The 26,783-nt window shown below is 43.5% G+C and overlaps 2 long non-coding RNA genes across 3 annotated transcripts; one reads left to right on the forward strand and one right to left on the reverse strand.

Annotated features, from left to right (window-relative positions):
* Positions 1-3,331: 3,331 nt before the first annotated feature.
* On the forward strand, positions 3,332-4,693 carry LOC139069695 (uncharacterized). Of its 2 annotated transcripts, XR_011520388.1 has the most exons (3): positions 3,332-3,448; positions 4,358-4,421; positions 4,508-4,693. It is a non-coding gene; the product is annotated as an uncharacterized lncRNA (long non-coding RNA). The 2 variants fall into 2 exon arrangements; XR_011520387.1 differs by lacking the exon at positions 3,332-3,448 and having other exon boundaries at positions 4,340-4,421.
* Positions 4,694-7,040: 2,347 nt separating this feature from the next.
* On the reverse strand, positions 7,041-7,858 carry LOC139069694 (uncharacterized). The gene is made up of 5 exons (XR_011520386.1): positions 7,724-7,858; positions 7,535-7,639; positions 7,346-7,450; positions 7,238-7,270; positions 7,041-7,165 (listed from the first exon to the last, which is right to left on the reverse strand). It is a non-coding gene; the product is annotated as an uncharacterized lncRNA (long non-coding RNA).
* Positions 7,859-26,783: the final 18,925 nt, after the last annotated feature.

Genomic DNA, 26,783 nt, shown 5'->3' on the forward strand with positions numbered 1-26,783 from the left:
TACTACGCCAAGTATCATAGTCAGTTTCAAAAGAAGGGTGTGGAACTCGCCCTGAGAACGGTTTTAGTCTGTATTGTGAAGTAGGCGGAGGGATAACCTCACTGCTTTTAACAATGTGTTCCACAATAACTCGCTGAACCTCAGGTGTGTTTAAAAGATTTGGTGGAATGCAAGGGTTTTGTTTTCCAGTCTCTGTAGGTGGACAATTGTCCTTTGAGTTGTTCATATAGTTAACTTCTGGTGTTAAAGGCAGGGAATATGTAACTTGGTCACTATGGAGCATTGGCTCTGGTTCAGTGACTGGTTCAGATGCATGGGTATCCCTTCCTAAAGATTCCCCAATTTTTGCCAGTTCCTCCATTAGAAGGTCTTTAAATGATTGATTGCTACGCGCAGCTATGTCCCTGAGCTCTGACAGATAGGCATCAGTGGCAGATGTGCTAGTTTCTAGACTGTACGCGCTGGCTAGGTCTTGAATATGGAAGAAAACATCTGGGTTCCTAGTACAAGGTTTGTCATAGGGTAAACATTGTTTCTTTAATTCCTTAACAGTGGCTTCATGTTGAAACTCCACAATAATCTGATCACAGTTTGGTAACTTAATGCGCCTGTTAACTGGTCCGAATCCTTCCATAAACCCAAAGACTTCGTTATCAAGGTCTGTATCAGTTAACCCACTGATTAAAACAGCATTTGAAACTTTGACCTTTTCTGTTTTCACAACTTCCATTTTAAAACACTCAAAAGTACCAATAATGCCAAAATGGCAAACCACTGTGACCTCCAGGCACTCTTATGATGTCAGTCAATGGTTAGCTAAGGTAACAACTCTACAATTCTCCTGGCTGGCTCGCCAAGTTTTATGTAACCGGATTACAGGATACAATAAGATAATTAAAAGAAAAAATAAACAAATGGGCCAATAATTAGGTTCGGGGAGAATTGGAGGTTGTTTAAGAATGACTGGAGTCACGGGTATAGCATGAAACGGTTTATATACTAAATTTTAATAATAATGGGAGATATAACACATAAAGATAACACATAAAAACAGATGAAAACAATCGACAATAGTAAAATGGTCGGTATGAGATTTGATCATATGAGTCACAAGTCAGCCGGCGTCAAGTCAAATCCCCACGCTTGGGGTGAAAGTCAGTCCGGTGGTGCGATTTTTTCCTACCACACCGTTGAGATTGTTCACAGAAGAGAGCAGTCTGCTCTTCAGTTACTTGAGATGTCCTGGTTCGTTCAGTGGTTAAGGCTCGCCATCTCCCTCGTCAGGAAGAAATCCAGTTCTCGTTCCAAGTGAGTGATCATAGGAGTCGGGATCAAACCCAAGGAAAAAAAAAACCCAGCCTGTAAACAACAGGACAACGCGCTCCAACGGTTCCCTCCTACAGAGGATTGGTTCACTCTGTCGTCTCCACACAAATCGCGTTGGTTCCAAGTTCCTAGCTCTTATTAGAAGGAGTCAAGTCCGCCTCTCCCTCTATCTATGCGGCACCCAAATCAGGGTTCTTCACGGCCTCGACCGTTGTTTTTTTTTCTCTCTCTCTCTCTCTCTCTAACTGCTCAGTCTTTGCTTTCTGTATCTGCGTGCTGCACAGCCGTTTGTCTCTCCTCTCGCTCAGCTGCGTCGCACGGTTTTATTTCGCGGAGGCGGGACTTATTTCTCTCAGCCAATGAAATTTCAGATTCCCACCTGGACCAATAGTATACAGCTTTCCTCTTCTGTTTCTGTTAGTGATGTTCAAGATTCTTGTTTTAACCGATGTTTAATATTAAACTCGTTATTTTAGTTATTCACCCTTCCAATAATTCATTATGAAATTATCTATTAGTTAATTAGATATCTATTAATTAGTATTGTTAATTTCCTTAATTTATATTTTATATTTTATCTAAATTGAGGATGGATCATATTAGTAAGCCAATTAGTTAATACCTCATTAAGGTTCTAGCTTCTGGGTTACATCGGCATTCGCTTCAACTTCAGGGAAACACAAAATCCTGGCGTTTTGTTTGTGCCCTCCAGGTTTAAAAATATCTCAGTCTCTAAGCAGGTCAGATTTCCAGGGGAAAAGTATGCCACACTCCCAGTTTGGGGAAGAAATGCAGCCGTCTCATCTTTATTTACTTCTAAACCAACTTGATGCTTTGCTGCACTTTCCATACCTCAGGTGTAGGGGGTGAACATCACTTATCGGTAATTTGATGCTAATTGAGCTAAATTTGGTTTGGTAGTGGCTGAAAGTCAGAATCAGAAGAGTAAAGTGGTCACACGAGTTTGTTGATTAAAACTTGACCACCAGCTGCTTTAGAGACAACCCCAATCCTCTGTTAGCAAAACACTGATGCCACCAACGGGTGTTTTTCTCTAAGCTTAATCATCTGCATCTGACCTGATGCTAATCGCCTTTAGCTAACACAAACGTGGCCATAACTGAGCTGAACTAAACGTGAGATGATCTTAGTTTTAAAAGCTAAGGATGTTATGAATTTATTTGTGGAACACCACCTTTAAAGCTGCAATGGCAAATCTGAGGAAAAAAATAGCTTAAAACTTGTTTTCATGCCTCTGAAAGGAATACTTGGCACATTTTTCATATTTTTGAACAATTTTCTTGAGCCAGTATGTACTAAAATGACCCTCTACCAGAGGTGGAAAGTAACTAATTACATTCACTCACATTACTGAGTAGCTTTTTTGTGTATTTATACTTTTGAAGTCGTTTTTAACGTCTGTACTTTTACTTTTACTTGAGTATATTTTCTTAAAAGATTTGTCATTTGCTACATTTTAAATCATATCCGTTACTGAGTAAAAAAAAATAGGCATGATAAATTAAGAATAAGTGTTGCAGTGTTGGAACAGGAAGAGACACACCTGACTGAGCACCGCGTCTCACGTGGGGGGTGTGGGTGTACACTTTTTACTATGAGGCAAACAGCCACTTTACCCGCAGTTTTGATCAAAAACATCAGTTTGGTCACTCTGATGCACTCGCAGTTTACCCCCCTCTCTCCTGTGGGTAGAAACCATAGACTGTACATATACTGGACAAACGGATTCCATTGGCTTCAATAACACGTTTGTTGTCTATAATGGGAGGTGGCCACCACCGCCATTTTGACCGTGTCACAGGTTCCGTCCAGCCCAGACAATTCCATAAAAGGGAAGAGAGGAGGCGCTGAGGGTGTGGCTGTAAGGCTGGGCTCGAGTGACGACACCCAGGCGAACTAGCTACGAGCTAACCTGAAGCTAACCCTGGCTAACCCAAAGCTAAAGCGGAGGTGGGAGCCGAGCTAACGGATGTAGCCACCTAGCTTCAACCCAACCGGAGCTAACTGGAACACCCATCGACCTGAACCTTACACGGAGTTTAGGTGGAGGTTTTCTGTGCCTGTTCGTGAGAAGTACCTGTATTAAAAAAGTTTTAAATCGGTAAGTTTATAATTTATTTCCGTAATGAAAACATTTTGCTTTGAGCAAGTTTTCAGTACAGTTTTTTTCGGCGCTATCACTCCTGAGTCGCACCAGCCATTAAATGTATCATGAAGATGAGAACATATATTTAAGTCGTATTTTGGGGGGGCATTTTATTATCCTTCTTACAAAATCTGAGACCAAGCGTTTCACATTGCAACACAAGCACCGGTAACCATAACAGAATGAACAACAGCCAGCAGAGGAGAGGATGGCGGTGTTTCAAACCCTCCCGGCCGGCGAGGACAGCTCATTCCTGGGCTGGAGCCGGCCCTCAGCACCCCGCCACAGGCTCTAACAGATGCTGGCGGTGTTTGAAACCCTCCCAGCGGGACAGGGGAACTCATTCTTGTGTGGGTCGGAGTCGGCCCGCAGCAGCGTGGTGTAGCCTACATATTTTGTTATATAAGTCGCTCCGGAGTATAAGTAGCAGGACCTGCCAGAAAATGTAAAAAAGTGCGAGTTATAGTCCGGAAAATATTGCAGTTATTAGTATTCGAGCTAAATTAGCAGCGTAAATACATTTCATATATTTCCAAAATGTTATACTTGTTTGTATCTTGTACAGCCAACTAGTCTTTATTCTGGACTCAGTACAATTTACCAAAAGTAAAGAGACATTCTACAGATGAAGTAAGCACAAGATAACTTACTGGAAGACACGGAATTATCATCAGAACCAGAACAAGAGAGCCTGATAACAGTCGTGAAAATAACAGTTAAAAAGTATGTATGTATAATAGAAATAAAAATATATTAGAATTAGTGTAACTCACTGTGATCCAAACAATAAATCAGCCATAGCTGATTAGTAAATATGACATGAGGTCTGGGAGTTTTTAATTTTCATTTTTATTTTTTTGTTAGATCTGTTTAAATGTCACCATGGCAGCCTGTGTGTCTCCAACATCAGCTACACAAAGCAGCAAGTGTAAGTTCCACATACCTGTCTCACCACTTCATGTATGGTTTTGTACTTTAAACAATTATGACAAACCTGTTATTTTTTCTCCATAGCCATTTGGATCATTGGAGACAGCTGAGTGAGGCGTGGTGCCCAGAGAGCTGCAGAGACAACCTTGGCCTCCCTGACGTCTGTGTCTCCTGGTTCGGTTGGGGTGGACCATCGACATACATACATGTGCCGACACTTTGCGCCCTGTTTTATAAAATGTAGTGTTAAAAATAAATGTTTTTGCTCAATTACTGGAATTTCTTTGGTTAAGACAAAAGTGAGGAATAATCATTTACAAGTTATTTGTACAACAGGCCCATTTTAAATCCCAACAGTTTCTTAGCAGCCAATAGAAATGTGTTCTTTACTAACTTTACTTGGTTTAAAACTCTTACTAAAATAGTGCCGTATTGCAAAACCCAATCATACTTGTTATGTATACATTAGCTTTGTAGATATTTTTTACAGATATATATTTGTGTGCAACAAATCCAAACTTAAATAGTTTGTCATTCTTTATTGAAAATCAACAAAATACAGTTATACAGAAGTGTGGGAAAATGATAATGTGAAAGTATTGCTATTTAAATGTAATCCTATTTATATTTAAAAAGAAAAACTCTAAAAATGTCCTGTACAGCATCATGACAGAAGAATGGTGGTCTGTCTGTCAGAATGTGCTGAACAGATTTGCTCTTTGAGGAGGAGTGTCATGTTTGGAGGAAGGTACTTAACCCAAGACATGCAGAATACAACACTGACCAAAAACTGATGGAAAAAATGATTTATTTATAAGGAGGAACTTAAGGTGCACAGATAAGTCTGTGGTTGGAACTGCAACAACAGCTCAGCATCTGGAGGAGGGAGAACACAGGTGAGCTTAGGTTCTGGTTTCAAAATCCATTGTAGGCAGGCAGAGGTGTTCAGCAGACTTACTGTGGTGGGTGTATGTGTTGGCTGGAGGAGGGAGAGGTAGAGAGCCGGGGGAAGCGCAGGAGAGGGAGCAGAGGTGGAGAGAAGCGGGGCGTCCTGGTGGATGGGGCAACGGGTGAGATGAGAGGTGGGTTATGGAGGGTGGTGATAAGGTCCGTGTGTTGAATATCCAAATCCTGGAGTAGAGGTCAGTATCCAATGAGGTCGACAGGAATCCTGAAGAATGGTAAATCCAATAAAAGAGCAAAAACACTACGAAATAACATTAATCCTAGGAACACTAGAGGTAACACGAGTGGCTGGTTACTACCAAAACTGAGGCAATCTTCTGGCGTCAAATTTTGTCCTCCATCCACCTTAAATAGGAAAGCACCCCGCTGATCGCTGATCAGGAACGGCTGGGGTGGAGTCACCAGAACCATGAAGAACGTGTCTCCAGAGACAACTCGGGTCCGTACCGATCAGGAAAGCGGACCTTATCACCCAGAGCTGCCAGGTCACGCTCAAAGCCTTCATGTTCACGCTGCAGAGCCTGAACGCTGGCCAGGTGGTGGCTGTAGTTGTCTGTGTTCAGGGCCTGGTTCTTCTCCTCGATCAGCTCTTTGGTCTCATCAGCGTCTCTGAGAAGACATCAGAACTCCGTCTGAGTGTGGGTCCAAACTCTACTGACCCGTAAGCGGCGCATAAGTGTGCGGGGTACCTGTGGAAGCGCTACACCTCATGGGCGCTGCCCAGCATGTTGCAGCGAGCGCCAGCGGTTGTTCAGCTCCTGGAGAGAAACCAAACCCAGTGAGATGAAGGTGGACGCCAGCGGGCTGGACGCCGGACGAGGAAACCTGGAGACGGATCGCTGAGACAGGAAGGGAAGAGCTTCCTCTTACCTTGATGGAATTAAAGTTAGCCGTCGTCTGAATGCCCAACCGTACGGTCTGAGGTCAAAGGTCACAGGAAACACACCAGTCAGCAGTCATACAGATGCATAAAGATAACTGTAGCCATGGCAACCAGCTGACATGTCCCCACTTTCACCAGCACCTGGTGCCTGCCGGGTCACCTGAATTCCTGTGTGATTTCAGCACGGTCGGCCGTGACTGCGGCCATCAGAGGTGACCTCTGATCAGCTGAATGAACTCACCTTCTAGGGTGACGCTGTGTAACCCCGGGTTTCCACGGGAGCCGTCAGCAGCACGTTACTGCAGCAGCACGTCTTGCTCGCGTAAGCTGCTGCTTGGCCCTTCCCACGAGACGCGAAGCAGCAGGGGAGCAGCTGTCACCGACAGAGCACGAAGTCACACGAGTGACTTCGTCAGTAAACACAACAACAAGCAGGAGAAAACTACAACATGGTTTGTGTTTTATGTTCTGTCCGTTTTATAATCGCCAATACGGACCTGAAAAACAAAGGAGACCGCTAGCTAGGTGATAACTTCTCACGGGGACACACAGTTAGTAACCTTTTTTAAAAGTAAAGCAACCGGAAGGCAGTACGTTCTTTATTCTGAAAATCTCGGTAGCGTCTCTCAATTTCCGCGTCCGATTTCCTGTCTTTCCTTCCCCAAAAATGTCGAACTTGACCCGTTTCAGAGGCGTCGCGCGTAGAAAATAGAACCGGCGCGTAAGGGCCGCGACATGCTGCTCCTGAGACGTGGCCGACTCGCGCGGCTGACGGCTCCGGTGGAAAAGGTTCTGTTGACCACAGCGGTTCCTATCAGCAGCTATGACGTGCTGCTGCAGTAACGTGCTGCTGACGACTCCTGTGGAAAGCCGGGGTTAGAGTCGGCTTCATCCTGTAAACAAACAAATGAGTGGTAACAAAAACACCACGTCTGGTTCTGGTGGAGGCAGAGGACAACATGCACCTTTCCAGGAGCAGAACCCAGATGTTCTTGTTGCTACAAACAGAGACGAGCAGAGTTAACAAACCAGGAAGTGAGAGGGACCAGCTGCTGCAGACAGGTGACGCTCACCTGAGCCTGAACCATAGGAGCCTCCTCAGCCATCAGACCTTCTGACTCCAGTTCAGATGCCACCTTGTTGATGTCCCTCAGGCGGGACTCGTTGGCCTTCAGGTCCTGCAGGACAAAAGCACCTGCTGATTATCACCTGAGCTGATCTGACAGCTGCTGCTGGAAGACGGAGAGGAGGAAAAGTCCGACCTTCTGGAAGTCGTCAAACTTCTTCTGCAAGACCTCGACCTGCTCCAGGTCCGACCCGTCTCTCCATCCTCATTCAGCTAAAGACGCGAGTTCAAGTAAAACAACCTAAAGTCACACAAACACAAAGCAGGTGTGGAGATGTTCGCTCTGAGCTGGAGGTCGTTCCTCGGCTGTGAAGGGCACACGAACCTTGTTGGTGCTGTTGAGCAGCGTGAGGATGTCGCCCTTCTTCATGGTGACCTCTCGAGGACTCTTCTCCTGGTAGTCGTACAGAGCCAGAACCAGCTCCTTCCCGGTCTCTCGTCAGTTGGAGCCACTTGTTGCTGTTGGGTTAACAGGTCTGGTGTTAGAACGTGGTGGATAAGAATGTTCTGACGGGCCGAGGGTTCTGAACCAGCGAAGTGACCTGGACCCAAACAAAGTGAGCCAGAACCTGCAGACACCTCAGAAACATGTCAGGACCAGACCTGCTCTACCTTCCTCCATTATGGTCTCTCCTTTCTGGGTGACAGCCTTGATGCGAGGTTCATGACCTGTGATCTCAGCCTGCAGAGCCTCGTGCTTCTTCAGCAGGTTCTGGACACCAATCAGGTCCTTCCCTGAGGACACATGTTAGAGTTCAGCATTTTACAGTAGACAGACCAGTTTAACCCAGGGGTTTCTTTCTTCTACAATCTGCTCTTTAACTGTATTATTTCCTGCTATTTCAGCTGTTAACTTTATTTTTTCTCTAAGTGTTTTTCTCCCCAGAAGAAGCTACAATGATGTTCTGCTGAGCTGTGGTGGCCTCATGGAGGGGGCCATCGTCTAGCACACTGCTGCTAACCACTTAATCATTCTCCCTCTCCTGATAATAACATTTTACTTTCTTTGATGTTGGATGTACTACTGCTAGTTTACCAGTTTAATTATAGATTCACTAGGATAAATACAATAAAGTTTATCTCTCGCCAAATAGAATATTTACTAAGAAATCACAATGTAACGTGTGTGTGTGTGTGTGTGTAAAAGCCATGCGTAGTGTTTATTTATAAAGCATATGTTGTTGGATTTTATCCAGAATCAAGACTTTGAAAATATATAGTTTAATTACAGTTTGATTTATTTGACATCTGTATAATGTTTATTATTTTGTTTTTTCCCCCTAAATACCTAACGTTTTAGTTAACATGAATATTAGTCATTCATCACAATACATGAAGTTACACATTTTAAATTTTAATAGGGGACGACTGCAGGAGGGAGCAGTAAAATACAGGGGGTCCCCTGCAAAAACTAACTTTGAGTCTGATGAAAGTTGCTGGTATTCCCGCTGCTTCTTCGGTAAACAGCGCCAACAAAAACAAAGAAACTTGGGATCTTGTCGGCGTGGCAGTGGGATTTAAGGGAAACGCTGTATGCCCTATAGACTTCTCAACGAGCTGCAGTATTTCTCCGGTCAGATCTGTCTCCGAGTTCCACGAGCGGTCAGCCCGCAGCAGCGAGGCGCCGCATCGATCAGCCTGCCCGGCCTGACCGCTGGTGATTACCGGATGAAAGAATAGAGCACAGAAGTGTCCCCCCAAGCGGCGCGCCCCGTCATATTTCAACCCATTTTTATCTTAAATGCACTGGGTTTTACCCTATTACCCATTTAAATATGCCCTATTAATTATTTTACCGTATTTTACATTTAAATTTCATGGTTAAACAGTACATGCTACATGTTAAACTGATAGTTAGCTAGCTACTTCAGTAAACTCAGCTAGTTTAAAGGCAGCAGTGACATAAAATACAAATATAGATTTTAACTTACCGAAAAAAATGAAGTGGAGACTCCTTGGACGCTCTATTAGTGCAATTAATACCACAGCAAGTCATTTTGTCCAACAATTGCACCAATATTATCCAAAACAGAATTCACAAGCACAGAGACTCAAAATCCCGACACAGTTTCCAGGAGAGACCGAGGCTGTACTGAGGCCTTTCCACGGAGCTAGCTCTGTGGTCACGTGGGTCTGAGGCGGCGGTCACGTGTGTCGGATGCTCATTAATTATACAGAATTTTAGGCTTTCAATACACTTAAACAGAAGAGTGAGAAAAAAATTCACCCCCCTCAGAGTTGTCATGAGTATAAACTAGATAATTTAGACAAAAAACCATTTTTTGAACCAGGCTGTAAACATGTTTATTTCTGCTGTGAAAATGGCATTTTTAACATGGGAGTCAATGAGGATTTGCTCGCTTCTGGTACCAGCCCCCAGCGGATGAGGGTGGAACTGCAATTTTTCTTACTTCCGGGTTGGGACCATTTTCTGAGCGGCATTGTGGGGGCTTGGTAGAAACACGCACCTTCGTGCACCGGTGTTACGTCATCAGTACTCTGCTCAGTTTGGTAGCCGGACTTGATTCCGTGTTTGAAATGTGTTTCCTACCGCTCCGCACAGCAGCGGCAAAATAACGTTTAGCGCTTTGCTCATAAAACAGGAGACCCGCAGGCAGCCTCTGTGTGTTAAAACATCTTCACACTGGAGCTGATTCAGTTGTAAACCTGCTCCATCCCAGTGTGTGTGTGTGTGTGTGTGTGTGTGTGTGCGTGTGTGTGTGTGTGCGTGTGTGTGTGTGTGAGTGTGGATGTGTGTGCGTGCGTGCGTGTGTGCAAGAGTGTGGGTGTGTGTGCGCATGTGTGTGTGTGTGTGTGTGAGTGTGGGTGTGTGTGTGCGTGCGTGCGTGTGTGTGTGTGCGCATGTGTGTGTGTGTGTGTGTGTGTGTGTGAGTGTGGATGTGTGTGCGTGCGTGCGTGTGTGCAAGAGTGTGGGTGCGTGTGTGTGCGTGCATGCGTGTGTGCAAGAGTGTGTGTGTGTGTGTGTGTGTGCGCGCGTGTGTGTGTGTGAGTGTGGGTGTGTGTGTGTGAGTGTGGATGTGTGTGCGTGCGTGCGTGTGTGCAAGAGTGTGTGTGTGTGTGTGTGCGCGCGTGTGTGAGTGTGGGTGTGTGTGTGCGCACACACAAACGTGTTATGAGCTGGTGTTGTGATTCTGCACTGCTTAGATGCAGCCATCATTACGCTGACAAAAATGTAACTTAACATAACATAAAGCTTCTTATTCTCTATGCCGCTGAAGGCTGAGTTAGAAACAGAAAGGTAACACATCTTAGCCAACACTCATGTAAACAAAAGCCTGAGCTCAGAAACACCCAGCCAATCACCAGGGAGCTGGAAACCATGAGAGACACCTGCAAAGAGCCCCGTCAGAGGCTATGGCCTTTGCTCCTTATCGGGGGTCGCTCCTCCTAACCACTCCTTGGCTTCTTCGAGTCTCTGCAGGAAATGTTTGATATGACCTTCAAGATGGGGCCTCTGCCGCGGTCAGGGTTTACTACCGAAGAGTAGAAATGCTGAGTTATTCCACAAGAAATGAGAGAGGCCACCCCTAAGGTGGAACTTTCTGTGTGTACGAATAAGAGGAACCCAGACGAGTCGTGTGCAATGGCCGAAGGGAGAAGACCGATTTCCCCTGATCACTCCTGACCGCTCCGTCGGCCTCTGGGTCCCTCTGCTGAATCATTTCTTTTCAAGATTAACAGAACCGAACCACATTCGGGTCAGAACATCTCATTTTCAGAGTGTGAGTGTGATTTTCTCATTTCTTTAAAGAAATATACGAAAGGCATACACTGCATGGACTGCTGTTATGTATTAAAATACTAATTATGATTTAAACAGTATTTAAAATACAGTAGCAGGATTGAGCAAAGTCGTATAATGTGTTACAAAATACAATTTAAACCGTTTAAACTGAGTTATTATGATCTTCTGCTTTCCAATAAATTTTACTCTTGCTGCTCAAATGAAACGAGTCAAAACCAAAGAAAACAGCACATTTCCTTAAATATAAACCCATTAAAGTAGCAGTTATCCACGTTAGCCTCTGAAAACAAACAAAACACAGACCAACAACAAGCTGAAGGCTTGGCGAAGCTAATGTTTGACAGAAGAGTACTTTAGGGTGCTTCCGGTCTGGGTTGGCTGTTTAGTCTGTAATGTTCCACCAATCAAAGCCAGTTAGACATTTAAAGGTACCAGCATCATCGATGGGAGAAATGTGTTTCAGAACAAACCTGCCAGCCAGACCCTCTTCCACCAGTTTGCATTGTGCTCATGTAAATATTGGTTTGTGTGTAATAATGTAAATATTCCAGCTGTACGCGCTCTCCCAGAGTAATAACAAGCTGCAAGGGTTACTGGGTGTAATTTGCGGGGGATCCTGAAACGATGCACACCCTGAGGCAAAGAGGGAAGGAGTGCAGTGAAGTGTCTCGCCGTGCTTTCAATAAAGGGAGGTGTTGTACTGTAATCCCATTACAGACGGTCACAGACGTTTCATTAAGGCCTCAGGAAACCAGGACAGTGTGTGGAAAAAGGAGCCGTGTAAACCCTCGCTTTAGATCTGGGTGAGAAACGTGAAATAATAGTTCTTGTTTCATGCAAATAACCCTAACCCTAACCTGCATCCTCTTCATCATGTGTTGTGTGATTTTCCTAACTGATAAGATTGTTTACGGCCAAATCAAAGCCGTTTTGTTGCACCGAGACCGAGAAATGAAAATAAACAAAGTTCCAGCTGACGTGTGCAACATTTGTTGTTCTGCTGCTTGTCGAACCCTCTCATGAAATCAGCATGAAATATATTTAATTACAATTTTAAAGTAGTTTTTTATTTGAAGGTCCACAGAAAGTAAAACTTTCCCAATAGTTATTTAAAGTAAATGAAGGTATGCTGTGAGCTGCATTCAGCACTACTTACATGTTTTTCAGTTGAAAACAAAAGTTCACAGGGAGGGAAATGCATTGCTTCCTTTAACTAAAAGTTCTCAGATTTTAATAGCAACACAGAATTTGGGATTACCTCATTTGTTTCAGTTTGACTTTGTATTTAGCTACATGTAGAAATAAAAGTCTTTTATTCAGGTGTGGATTAGGTGGGAACTCTTCATTTAGAAAATCCAATGCTGTGATAAAATCTGCATTTTGGGGCGAGGTGTTTCGCCACTAGATGGCGCCCATTTCTGAAACTTTGAGAAACATCTGTGGATTCATGTTTGGTTTCTTCTTTGAAACGCTCATCAGACCGAACCAACCGGACCCCCATACCTGGGCCCACTACTCCTGCAGCTGGTTTTCAGATTAGATAGATTAAAACGGACAAAGACCCAATCACACTTTCCAGCCATCAGCAGTGCCCTTGTTGATGGCTTTATGAGGCTCACATTGGGATGCTGAGGGAGCGCTATGGGCTAATTATCACTGTGCCAAGTGCTTAATCCCTACTGAAGCCATTAGACCGTGAAGCAAACGGTGGTGCTGAGACTGAAGGTAATTAAGGGCGATCCCTGACACACAAGCTGAGGTTGATTCCTCTGAGCTCAGCTTCATTGTCAAAGCGACACTTTGACTTCCGTTGTGAAACTCTGAAGTGTTCACAGATGTCCACAGATAGATGCTGATAAATTCACAGACATGTGCTCCTCCGTACTCAGCTAAGCCGATGGGATGAGCTCCGTGGCTTCCCGGAACAACTGTAATCCCGGGCTCGATATGTTTTTTAATGGCTGGCCATTCCCACCTAGACTCCTTAATCAGAATGTGTTCATTCATTCATCTGACTCCTGTTCATGTCCTTCAGTGTGGTCATTCTTGGCATTAGACACCTTTAAGTGTAACTGCCGGGGTAACACAGCGAGTGGTGGGCAGGACTGTGTCCTTCCATGTTTTAAAAAGTTTATGAGATTTCAAACTGGGATAGAGAAACTGGTTTTGCTGGTACTATAGGACTTGATGTGTGTGAGTCATTATGGGAATTTGCAGCTTTGGAGACCTTTTTGTTATATGTAGTTCTAAGCCTAAAATGTTGCCTGTGAATCCTTTTATTTTCACGTGCAGTCGGTATGATTGTTCAGGTCACCTAGTAGAACTAGTATCACTACTGAATTCACTTTTTCTCACAATGCTAGTTGGTCCCATTCACTTACTGTGTTTTATGCTAAGCTAAAGCTAAAGGAGAACAGCCTGGGTCAGCAGAATGACTGAGCTGGTTCCAAATTGTTCTTCCCTCTTATTTAAATCTGGGAAATATGTCAACAAACAAAATATTCGTTTGAGTGAAATATACCTTTAAAGTGTTAAAATGCTTTAGTTTTGCTTCAAGATCACAATGTTGATTTTTTCCCCGTCCTTCAACAACTGCGACGTTAACAGTAACGTAAACTGTCCAGATTGAGTTTTAGGATTAGTACCTTCATAAGAAAAGGTGCCATGTCCAGTCGGACACACGTCTACTGCCCTCCTGTGGAGGATCTACAAGTGGCAAGAGCCAATGTGATGGTTTTGTGCATCATTGTTACGTTCAAGTTCAGTTCAGTTAAATTCTAATCTATCATTTTAATCCCAAATGGAAATGACAAAACAACGATATATATCTCCTATATAATTTTTAGACAAAACATATTTGAGTTTGAATGAAAGATTTGTTATTGCTGCTTATTTTGACTGAAAATAAAAAGTGATTTCGAGCAGCCGTGCTTCAAAGGGTTAAAGCATTCTGACAAAAACAATAACCCGGTCACTTCACAGCAGCAGACACCGCCACTACCTGCTCTGAATACCTCGATCAGAGCAGCTTTTAATATGTTTCAGACAACCTTCATTATGATTATTTATCTGAGTCAGATGTAAATAGTTTGTCCGCTGAGGACACCCGCCTGCTGAATGAGGAAGAACAAAATAATCCATCACTTCTAATCTCTGTGGCCTTTCTGCAACATCCCATCGGATGCTGTTTTAAATTACAACCTGAAATCATTTTGCTCACAAAGAAAATCACCTGTGGTCCAAAGTTTGATGCAGCGCTGCATGCAGCTTGCATGCAAATTAAAAATAATTTATTTGAGACTGGAAACACCTCACCACTGAGAGGTCTTTGTGTGCATGCGAGACATTTTAAATCACGCTCCTTCACAAAGAAGACAAGCATCATTTCACCTCAGAAGGGAAATAAGGTAAAACATGTTTTGGGGTGTTGATCACATTTTATGTGAAATTAAATTTGTCATGTTTAAAAAAACATGAAAAAATGGTGTCATCACCTGAGGCGAGTCGTGCACTTTCTGATCCGAGACGTTGTTGAATCACATTGGTGTGATTTTATAACCCGGGAACATCTGTGGAATATTTGGTCTCAAATCCGGTGCCAGCGAGCTCCCAGGCCCAATCCCGACACTCGCACTTGCACCCTTCAGTTACGCGTTCCCGGCCAGGGGTGCGAGTGTGTAGGGTGTCCCGATTCTCAAGTGCAGAAGTTGACCACCGCTGCACTTCGCCCAAGTCCGCAGCGATGCGAACCTCGGGCAAGGTTATTACCCACAAGTCACTGCTGTGGGAAAAATGGCTCAAGTTCCTTTTCTGAAAATATGTATTTTCTAATGAAATTAGTTAATTTTAGGATGATTAGTTGATGCTCTGAATGTTTTAGATTAGACAAAGCAGCAATGAAGTAACATTTATTCAAATACTTGCTTTGTTGTTTGCTTTAAAGCTGTTAATAAAGGTTTTTGGAAAAAGTTTCACAGCGACCAGCATCCCGGCATGCATTGCGGTCGATGATGCAATGCTCCCTGTTTCAATTCGGCCATTATTTGCATACTTGTGTGCTACGGACTCGAACCCTACTGCACACTTTCTCCAAGTGCACTTTGCTGAAGACCACAGGTATCGAGTATCGAGATTGGGCCCCAGAAAGCAGCTGAAGTCGCTGCGCTTAGATGACACACTGCAAAATAAATAAATAAATAAATAAATAAATAAATTCTGAGAAAGTAAAAAAAAAATCTCATTTTTAGATGTTTTATATTAGTTTTATTGTAGCAACAACAACATGTTGATCTTTGACTCTGCGTTTACTTGTTGGTTGTAGCTGTCTTTGTTGATTTGATCAGTTTTACTGGTTACTGTGCAGCACTTAGGTGGCATGCCTCATGCCTGTAAGAGCTCTATAAATAAAGATGATGATGATGATTTGATTCTAAAAAGAAAAATATTCTTAAACAGATTATTTTGTTTTTGAGTCAAACTAAATCTGCCATTAGGCCGAGTAAAAGTTGCTAGGAATCTTAAACCTAGCTAATAAACCTAAAATCCGTTGATTTTGCTAAGAATTCTAGCCAAGCAGCTTTTGCTCACCCCACTGGTAGATTATTTTACTCAAAACAAGAACATTTTGATCATATTTAAGATTATTTACTTTATTTTATGTAAAGCTATTTTTCTAGAGAAGAATTTTCTTTTTTGGACTAAAAATAAGATAAAATATTTACAAAATAGGCAACTTTATTAGAAATCAGTTTTTGCCGTGCACATGGGTGGAGTCAATGACCATCTCTGCAGCAGGTTCTGCCCTCTGCATCCTAACCTGATGCAGATAAATAATAATACGTCTAACTTATAGCACTTGTTTGGGACACTGATGCTTTCATGCACTCTCACATTCACACACTGCCAGTGATGGTAAGCTACTTTGTAGCCACAGCCGCCCTGGGGCTGAGCCTTCTGTGTGATGGGTTCATCTGTAGAGCGGTGAGACTGGACGTCAGCTGTGGTTCAGAGGCCTTTTTCTCAGTCTGAAGTCTTTCATCCCACGGCGGGTTGTACAACACCCTCTGATGTATTTGGGCTGCAGGGGCTGGCGCGTTACGTTTCGGACTCCTCACACACAGTCTGAAGGTTGTGTTTGTGTCTACTTCTCTTGCTTCTGACGAAATAGATGAGCTGAGCAAAATAAATGAGTGTTTTTGTTTTTATTTTTTACATCTGTCCAATTTATTAAGCATCGGGAAAGCAGGAAAACCATTTCAGCTGCTTGCATTTGGAGTCTGAGGCCTAGTCCACACGTAGCCGGGTTCTTTTAAAAACGGATATCCGCCCCTCCAAAAACTTGCATCCACACCACCTCGTTTTAGAAAAAAACTCTGTCCACACGTACCCGGATAAATACGTTGTTAAGGACATGCCAGACCTGTAGGCGGCAGTACTTCCCCCGTTCTTAGCCTCGTCCTTCGTCTGTGGTCTTCCGCGAGGAGCAGTAATTCCGCTTGCAAAAACAAACAAGCAGAAAGCGCTTGGACGATTGATGGATCGGGTAGTGACAGAGCGCAGCTCTGAGGGCATCCATGCTGTCGGCTAGTGTAAACACAGGTCGCACACGTGATGTCAGCATTTTTTGTCGCGGAAAGTGACGTTGCGGACCTTAAAACTCCGGTTTTGTCCGTCCACACCCAGACACCCAAAACGGAGAAAACGCAGATCTTCACTTTGGCCGGAGTTTTTAAAAAGATCCGTTTTCGTGAGAAAAAACTCCGTTTTCATGTGGATGACAGGCCAAAACGTAGAACAATATCTACGTTTTGGCAGATCCCCGGCTACGTGTGGACAGGGCCTGACTCTTTCAGGCATTTTTCAGAGGTCTTGACCAAGGTGAGGATTGGAGAGAGGATTGTTCGGTAAATCATCAACTTCACCTTTTGACTTTTCACCACAAGAGATCAGCAGAGCCCTCATAGCTGCTGGCGCTGCTCTGATCTCCTGCTCCAGTCTGTCCTAACGTCTGGCTCTTACTGCATGAACTCATGTTTTAGAGAAGCCAACAGCTCCAGCAATATTTCAGCAAACAATAGTTTAAAAAAGATGCAGATCAAAGCTCTAAAGTGAACAATTCTGACCTCTCAAAAGGACAGATAGTCCTCATGGTCTGACTAAGTAACCCACGTAATACACCAACTACTTAATGCTGTTTATTTAATTAATAACTGTAAAGTTAGCACAAAGCTTCTCGTTGATCCAGTCAGATAAAACGTCGACTACCTTGGAGAATTTGGTTTAAAAAGACAACATGTCAACAGGAAGTGTCTGATTAGATGAGCTGATCAAAGGTTTTCAGTCACTTTGAATCAAAGAAAAAACAAAAACCAGGAGAGATGTCCTCTTCGCTCACGTGGATCTCAGCTCTGGAGGTGCACCCATCACCTCCTTAAACCACGAATCATCTCGTCTTTTTATTCAAGCCTGTCGGTCCGAGACTTCTGAGGTCCGAGCTGAGGGTGATTTGATTAATTACATTTCCACTCTTATTTACCTCGACTGGGTCTGTTTGTCAGCAGGATACCTTGTTAACACTGTTCTTGTGGCTGCAGGATACAATTGCCAGTTGTGATTACTGCATGCTTTGTTAGTCATCAGGATGGTGACCATTATCACCTTCCTCATCAGTGAAACTGTGGAACGGATAGTAATTGTAATTGCCTCTTAGTGGTTGAGTGTGTGCCTGTGTTGGTCCTCCCATGGCTGTCTGTTGTCTCAGATAATATGTAATTAGCTGGATAATCTGTGGTCTTCAGAGCTTGTTTTGGAAATTGTAAGTTCTTTGTTCCTTGCAGAGGCAAAAAGGAGCGACACACGAGGCTCTCGTGGAAGGCCGAAGCGTTTGGTGCGTTTCAGACAGCTGCAGGAATCTCTCACCAGGAAGTCTTCAGCTTCACTCAGAGAGTTGGAAGATAACCTCAGAGTTGTTGTGGTTTGTTGTCCTACGTCAAACTTTCACATCTCCTGCCTCCGTGATCACAGACAAGTCAGGGAATTCATTTTTTTATTTCTAACACCGTTTTCATTAAAAGAAAAAGAAAAACAGGAATTAGATAAAAGTTAAACGTTCTCATGTGAACAATAGAGCTTCACCAGCATCTGAACTAAAGAAGCTTTCCTGCCTGTTTCCCATTAATAACAACAGCTGCTCTTGTGTGATTAATCTGCATCACAAGTGTTTGGGCTATGAACTCATGCACAAAAGTAATCCCCTCTAATTTTAATTCTCACGTTCTTCTGATACACTCTCAGTTTTGAGAACTCATTCATCAACTCGTGACGATTCTTGTTTGACAGAGGGCACAAGGAGACATCATTACTTTTACATGAATGGAGACAGCAAAAAGGCTGGTTTTCAGTTCAAATAAGTCATTCTAACAAGGTCCTTTAAAAATTTATATTCTAGATAGAACCCCCCCCCCCCCCCCACACACACACACACACACAGCTGACCTCTCGTCTAAGAGGTCAAAAACCTCGTTGGCAAGTTAACAGAAATAAAAAGGCAAATGGTCTTAATTATATTAAAATCACCGTGCTATATGTAAACAACATCTGGGCAGATGTACTCAGCCTTACCAAAATGACAGCCTGCCAGCAGCTCCCTACGAGCCTGTATTAAAGAGTGTATTAGACGTAAACTGTAGTCGGAACACTGATTCCACAAAACAACTGGGATTTGTTAAATACTGACGACGATCCGAGTATTTTAAATCACCAGCCTTCTTATTCATGAGTCACACAGCGATGCGGCGTCCATCTTCTGTGGGCGGAGCCACATTGGCACATTTACAGCTTCCTCTCTCTATAATGTTCAGCCATTTCAGGCTATTGGAGGTAGCACACTTCCCACCACACACGTCTCGAATCACTGATGTGTTTTCAGTCAAAGTATAACTGCTGGACTTTAACCAGACTGAGCAATCACAAACCGTTGTGTTGCCTTTTGATTTAGCAAGAAGTAAGGTGGTTAAATCAAGCTGTGGATGGAGCGGCGTTCTCAGCACAGCCCCAGGAAGGCGTCCAGTTAGCAACGATCCTGTGGAGGTTGTTTTGGAAAGTGCACGTTTATTTAGCTTTGTCTGAGTGTTCTGGATCGCTGGTGAAAGCTCTCAGTCATGCAAGGCATGAAAAAGAAAGCAGGCAACTCTTCTGGTGGCGACTCCAAACTGAGTAAGTCAGCAGTGTTTTATAGCTAAGGCTGCTTCTGAACAGGGTCTGCTGTAGTAACTCGTCTAAAGGTGGAAGGTGCATGCTGACTGGGCAGCACAAGAGAAGAAACACGTTTTCTCTGAATACTTTAAATACAGAGATAAAGTTAAAAAAAGAAATAAAATAAATAATAATTTATATATATATTTATATAGGTTAGAGCTGTTGCCTTGCAGCGAGAAGGTCCTAGGTTCGATTCCCAGCCTGGGATCTTTCTGCATGGAGTTAGCATGTTCTCCCTGTGCATGCGTGGGTTCTCCGGCTTCCTCCCACAGTCCAAAAACATGACTGTTAGGTTGATTGGTCTGTCCAAGTTGTCCTTAGGTGTGTGTGTGTGTGTGTGTGTGTGTGTGTGTGTGTGTGTGTGTGTGTGTGTGTGTGTGTGTCTCTGTGATGCCCTGTGATGAACTGGCTCTCTGTCCAGGGTGTACCCCGCCTGATTGCCCGTTGACCGCTGGAGATAGGCACCAGGCATCAGTTTGCATCAAAGGTTTAATGTTCTACTGCAGGTCCTTGAAGCTGCTCCTGAGCTTCACAGGAAGTCAGAAACTAAGAAAGCCTCTGTGAACATGAAGGTGTTCATCAGAGCCTTTTAAAGGCAGAAGATATACACGTTTTCAGCGACCAACCTTGTTATTACAATAATGTTATTTTTCTCTGCACAACATTGTTCATGCTGTTCTTCATCTTTCTTGCTGCAGCTAATTAAGTTTTATTCTGAGACTTCCCCTGCCTGGATGTTGTTACGAGCTGAGGTAAGAGGGGGTTTGGTGGGTAAAACTATAACTAGAGTTGTTGCACAATAAGGTGAGGATAGGAACCTCTGTCTATCGTCATAAGCACCCATCTATTTACATCAACACAGATTCATTCTGCAGAGGAATGATACTTTAAGATCCTAATCCTGGTTATTACACAACCAGGATTATTGGATGTTGTTTCTTCTCCCCTGGAAACCAGACACCTGGCTCCAAGAACCAGGAGGAAATGAGCTAACAGTGTTTAGACGGCCTGACCTCCTTCACCTTCATGGTCCATCTGAAGGTTACCAGATGAAGGTGATCAAACAAGCCCTTACACCCTTGATGTAATGAAACATTTAGCGCCCTTATCGAGGGGCCCACAACATTATTATCACAACAACTGGCTTGTTTGAACTGCTTTATGAAATTTGTATTTAATTCAGCTTCTAGAAAATAAGCAAGAGATTACCTTCCTGTGCTATGAGGGACCTTTATTCATACCTGACCATCAATTAGCTTTCCATCCCGCACTTGTTCTGTAAACGTTCCACGTTCTCATTTATAGGTGTAGTTTTACTGGTGTTAATATGATCAGATGCACTGATGTGATATTGTCACCAGAACGACTCACAATAATCCGTGTTTGTGCAGAAAGGAGCTGTGGTTGTAATGCGCTGCAAGAATCCTTCTATAAGGAGAAAACAAGCTTTCAGTCTTCAGAGGAACGCTGCCAGTCATTAAACACGGCTGGAACGATGACACCACTCTGGAAACAGCTCCGTCCGCCTCGTGGAGGAAACCAGAGCCTCGCTCTCACAGTTTTACTCAAAAGTCAGAAATCAGAGTCAAGCACCATCATTGATTTATTCTAATCCAGCTTCCTCCCCTCCCCACTGGTGTCATCATTAAACATAACCTGAACCCGGCGGATTATCAACATTTAGGGAGCGGAGTCTGTGACACTGGAAGGGCATTTATGATGGGAAGACACGAATGACGACTGGGGTTTGAAACTAGAAGGAAGGCCTTGTGGTTTATGCAAGTTAAATATATAAGAACATCAAAGGCAGAGTTGTACTCGGTCAGTTTCAGCAAACTTTCACTGGAATATGTAACGAGTGCAGGAGTTCGTAAAGTAAAATTTAAGACATCGATGATCATTGTGGTGACTCAAATGAATTAAAGTAACAGGATTTTTAAAAGTTAGGCGTAAGAATCAGCCGTGTAGTGGTTTCAGACAGATTTATGGCCCCTGACCTGTGAAATTCAAAGTAGTTTTACTTCAAATGTGGTCAAAGTCCAGTTGGAAGAATCCGTCCGTTTGCACCCGTTTATCTATGCAGCGTCACGGGGGTGGGGGTGGGGGTGGGGGGTGGGGGGGGACTGGTGCCTATCCGCAGTGTCCGGGCAAACAGGGTACGCCCTGGACAGAGTGCCAATCCATCACAGGGCAACACAGAGACAAACAGGAGAAGCACACACGCACACACACACACACACACACACGCGCACACACACACACACACACTCATAACTAAGGACAATTCAGAAAAACCAATCAACCTGGCAGTCGTGTTTCTGGACTGTGGGAGAGAACCCACGCATGCACGGGGAGAACATGCAAACTCTCCGCAAAGGGACCTCAGGCCAGGATTTGAACCCACAACCTTGTTGCTGCAGGGCAAGAGTGCCAACCACTGCGCCAAAGTGCAGCCCGGCTGGAAATATTCCCTGAAATAATGTTTTAATATGCAAGTATAAAACAATCATACCGTGAATAAAACATCTAAATCAAATGTTGTTTGGCTCCTGCTTTATTCAGATCTTCCACAAGAGCTGTGCAGGGTTGGATTCAGCAGGCTGGTCAGTCAAGTGCTAATCATGTTAATGAGGTGGCGTTCATAAAAAATCAGATGAAGGCGTGGCAGATTCCTTTCTCCTCGACTAAAACACGTAACAGGAAGTGGCTGTTGCACCGTGATCAAGACAAAGGAGCATTTTCAGATCTGAAGTGAAAGACGTGAACCGAAGCAAAAGGAAAATGAAGTTTTTCAGCTGAGAAGGAAAAAAGGTTGATGGCTTTTCTGACACAGATGGAAGATTAGGAATCGTTTGCGGGGCGGTGCAGGAGTCAGGAAAACCGACGCTGAATAAGTGAAATAAAACAAGAAATAAAAGAACCGAAAAAGGAGCCAAGCAGAACAGAACTTGATGAATCGTGTTTCTAAACTCTGAAGTTTGATGACTGATATGAGGTGGATCTCTGTCACAAGCACCCGGTCCCGTTTCCTGTGGGCTCTGCTGATCCGTTCCTCTGATGGAGATACGGACGGGAGTGAATCCGTCTCCACGTAGAGATCAATGACTCTACTGAAGCAAATCTCTCCAGGAGTCTCGGTTCTTAACCGTCTGCACCCCTACAAGCCACCGACCAACCGGCAGGATGAGATGCAGGCTGGACCAAACCCTTCTGCTTTAGCCACAAACCAGCGTGTGGTCAGATTTCATCAACAGGATGAGAGCCGCGTGATAATGCAAATGAAGAAACATTCTTATCTGCCAGACCCGTGCTGAGGGCTGCATGCAGGGTTCTGACATGAAGACCTACTTCTGAAGAAACGAGAAAGAAAACGTTCCTTCTTTTGAACAAAACGCAGACTAGTCACCTGAAAATACCTCCTTCTCCTTGCTAGTGTAGGTGAGAATTTACAATTCACCTCAGCAGCAACGAACCCAAACAGCTCCCGACTTGTGGGCATTCTGGGGGTGCGCTGCTTATCTTCCAGACAGAAACATGACGGACGTTAACTTGATAACGACACAGCAGGAGGAAAGCTATGAAAGATTCAACTCTTCATCGCAGTTTTTTTGTTTGTCAGGTTTGTACAACTTCACATCAAAGCTAAATGAGATGTTTTTTCTTTTTTCTGGTGCTTTCTCTTTAATTTCGTATTCTGCAACACTTATTTACTCAACAGGATAACTAGATGTTACTGTAAGTGCACAGCAGAGGTCAACAGTTTGAAGGTATTTTTGTTAAATAGTGAATGACCATTTGTGTAGCGCCTTCTTAAAGTTCTACACATGGACGTAATTTTGGGGGGGACGGGGGGACATGTCCCCCCCACTTTTTCCAAAGTCAAGTTTTGACCCCTTCACTTTTTATCATTCAAAATCAATATTACACTATATTAAATTGACACTGGTTGAGCTCTAGGACCAAGCAGAAAACAACCATTTGTGTTGAAGCCTGCTTCCCATGAGAACATGCTGTAAAGATACCCCCAGCCCCCGTGTCCCCCCCACTTCTAAAGTGAAAATTACGTCCATGGTTCTACATCTACCAAGGGTGCTTCACAACACAATCAGTTATTCACCCATTCACACACACATTCACACGCTGGTGGGTATGAGCTACGATGTAGCTACAGCTGCCCCGGGGCCGAGGCGAGGCCTGCCCAGCGCTGGCACCACCGGTCCCTCTGACCACCACCAGCGGGTGAAGTGGCACAGCTTAGGACAGAAAATGTTAGATGAGGTAGAATTATATCATTTCTATGAGTTTTAAGGGCTTTTATTGAAAACACTGAAAGTTTACTAAATATTTATACTGTTTGAGGTCTGAGGTGACCCCAGGACCTTTGCAATGCCCCCTGCCACCATATGTGCATCATCAGTGCTTGAAGTTTGTTAGAATTTGAAGTTTTTTTTTTCTCCTGCTGGAACTCTGGCTGTGAAGGTGTGTGTGTGTGTGTGTGTGTGTGTGTGTGTGTGTGTTAGTTAATAAGCCACAAGTTTTCTGTTGTACCAAACTGTGTTGTTATAACTATAACACACAAAATATAGCTGTTTATTTATAAATCTGTAATATTTAGTACATTTTTGGACACACGTAAGACGCCATGTTTTCCGCACGCAATGCCCCCTGGGGGCGATGACGTGTATTGGTTGCTGTTGACGCTAGTGTTTGTTTACTCGCTCACGGTATTAATGAAGTAAAATGCTGCATTGTGCTGCTTTTGGATGTAATTTCCAGTCAGAGGGCAACAAGGGGAGTGATGTGAGTTTACAGCTTTCCCACTGGCAACAAGAGAAGAAAGCAGCGGGAAGACGCCTGCGGACGGACACAACTTCCCAAAGACCCGCAGCTGTGTTCCCAACATTTTTCTCCTGATGCGTTTGCGGCTTATAGTCGACCACGACTACTTAAAGAGCTCACCAGAGCGGCTGGGTATAAGAAAAGGCGGAAAATAAACGCTTTAGCGATCATTTTCCCACACAAGGAGCCTAAACGCCCTCGGAGAGACGAGAGACGCTGGACGCTGTCCGGAGCTGACAACCTGCTCCTGCAGCTGCCGCTTCTGTCTCGTTCAGCCAACCATCGGACACGCCACTCGTCACGGATGAAGCTGAACGTTCACCTCTCCCGTCAGTAAAACAAGCAGCAAGTGTAGCAACAGTGTTGTCCACATATATAATATCTGCTAAAATGATTAAAGTGGTTTAAATGAATCCTCTATAAAGTACACGACAGCTCTGGATGCTAAAATTCTCCTAAATCCTTCATAACTGAATAAGTTTGATCACACGATAGCTAAAGCTTGGTTTATGCTTGACGCGTTTGCTTTCCGCTTGGTGGTGCGGCTCGCGGAGGGAACGCGCTTCACAACTCGCAGCGTTTATGGTTCGTGCGGCTCGTCTCTGTGGTGAGCCAATATTCTCCCAAACTGTAGGGGGCAGCATGGAGCTCTACAGCATGCATCCAACACTACACCATAGTAAAAGTAAAAATTACTGTTTACAACATGGCATCCCAGCATTTTTAACAGCGTCCTCGTCTTTTCCGACAGTGCGAGCTATTTCTCTCCAAGAATTATTAACAACATGTTGATCACGGTGATCTCTGAGAGCTGAATCATACAAATGTCTGTATTTACCAACCGCTGCCATACTAGTTCTTGCCGGTCCGCCATGTTTTTCTGCGTCCGACCGTCCGTGTGGTTAGAAATTTTCCTAGGTGCGCGTTGCGGAAATTTTGGGCCGTGCGGAGGCGCGGTGGAGGGGCGTGGTTGTTAAAATGACGCAATTTTGCCGCGCGGAACCGTGCGGACCTCGCGGACGCGTCAAGCATAAACCAACCTTTACTGTTAACTTCTGCTGAAAAAAACGCGAGTTCTTGCAACAAACACTCTCCCTCTCTGTTACCATGGAGACGCATTTGCCGCACACGCACCACCGGTTTCATCCTGCTCTCGCTTCATCCCGCCCTTCCTGCTCTTCACGTTGAAGCTCATTTCGTGAAGCATGGTCAGTGATGTCATCATTAATGTTTAGCTCTGGTTCAAACTGAAAAGGCTGAACAGACGTGTTGATGTCGCTGAACGGTCCCTACAGGGTCCCAAAGCCACCGAGGTACAACCATATGACGTCACTTCCCAGAGTGCACTGCAATGCTAACAACAACGGTGACCTATGAGTGAACCTATTTTTACAAATGTTATAAAAATGAAGACATTAAGAAGTTTTTTTACACCACTTTAATATAACTGATGCTAACATTAATTTTTTAAGAACCACAAAGTTTTGTAACCTGGTTAAAGAATAACCACAAGTTCTCAATGGGATTTATCTCAGGAAAATGTTCAGGGCATTGATCAAAAATGTAATTATTTTTCCTCTGAGCAGCTTGGTTACCATTTTAGCCCTGTGCTCCATCGTGCTGTTGAAGGCATTGTTCATCACTAAAATGTTCTGGTTGAAGGAGTTCCTCTGGGAGGGTGTTTAGGCACCATTTTTTATTCATGGCTTTGAACTGTGAGTTCAGAGTCATAAGACATGCATTTACAACAAAAGTTGTAAAAAAGATTTCTTTAGTTTTTATTTTAGGGGTGTGAATTTAACGTGTTAATTATGATTAATTTATTGAAAAAAGTGTTAAATGTAATCTAAGGCAGTAAGCTAGTATTGTGACCTTCGACCTGTAAAAGACCACGAATAAAAGCTGAAAAACTTGGGTTCCAGAAATTTTGCAGCATACTGTAAGGGATGCAGATATACTAAGTAAATCTGGTATTGCACAAGTATTGGACACATACACAAAATTTGATTTATGTTATTGTGTTCCAGGATAATGAGACTAAAATAATCAAATATACTCATTAAAGTGCAAGTATGTCTGTTCCTCACTGACATAATTTTTTATTAAGAAACGTCTTAAACAAATTGTCTTGACTGATTAAAATGCAATTAATCACAATTAATTAATTACAAAGCCTCTAATTAATTATATTAATTAGAGTCCCACCCCTAATTTGATTAGCTAGTTATAAGGGGTGGCTAAGTTGAGCTTTGTTGGAAATAAGGACTTTCATATTAATAATTAATTTTATCACTCTTCATAAAATTTGAAGAATGACTTTGTTAACAATTATTATCCCAAATCTCAGCACCAAAACTCCAATTCTTATTGTCGCTGTTCAAACTTTAAATGACCAAATAGTTGAAAAAATAATAGACATCTGCATCAGTTATACTTTGCACCAAGTACACATCATCATTACGCTGACATGGACATTAAATATTACCTGCTCTGCCACAATGTGTGTGTTGGAAAGCAGATGCAA

This window comes from Nothobranchius furzeri, chromosome 4, assembly GCF_043380555.1.
Source record: "Nothobranchius furzeri strain GRZ-AD chromosome 4, NfurGRZ-RIMD1, whole genome shotgun sequence".
NCBI classification, from domain to species: Eukaryota; Metazoa; Chordata; class Actinopteri; order Cyprinodontiformes; family Nothobranchiidae; genus Nothobranchius; species Nothobranchius furzeri.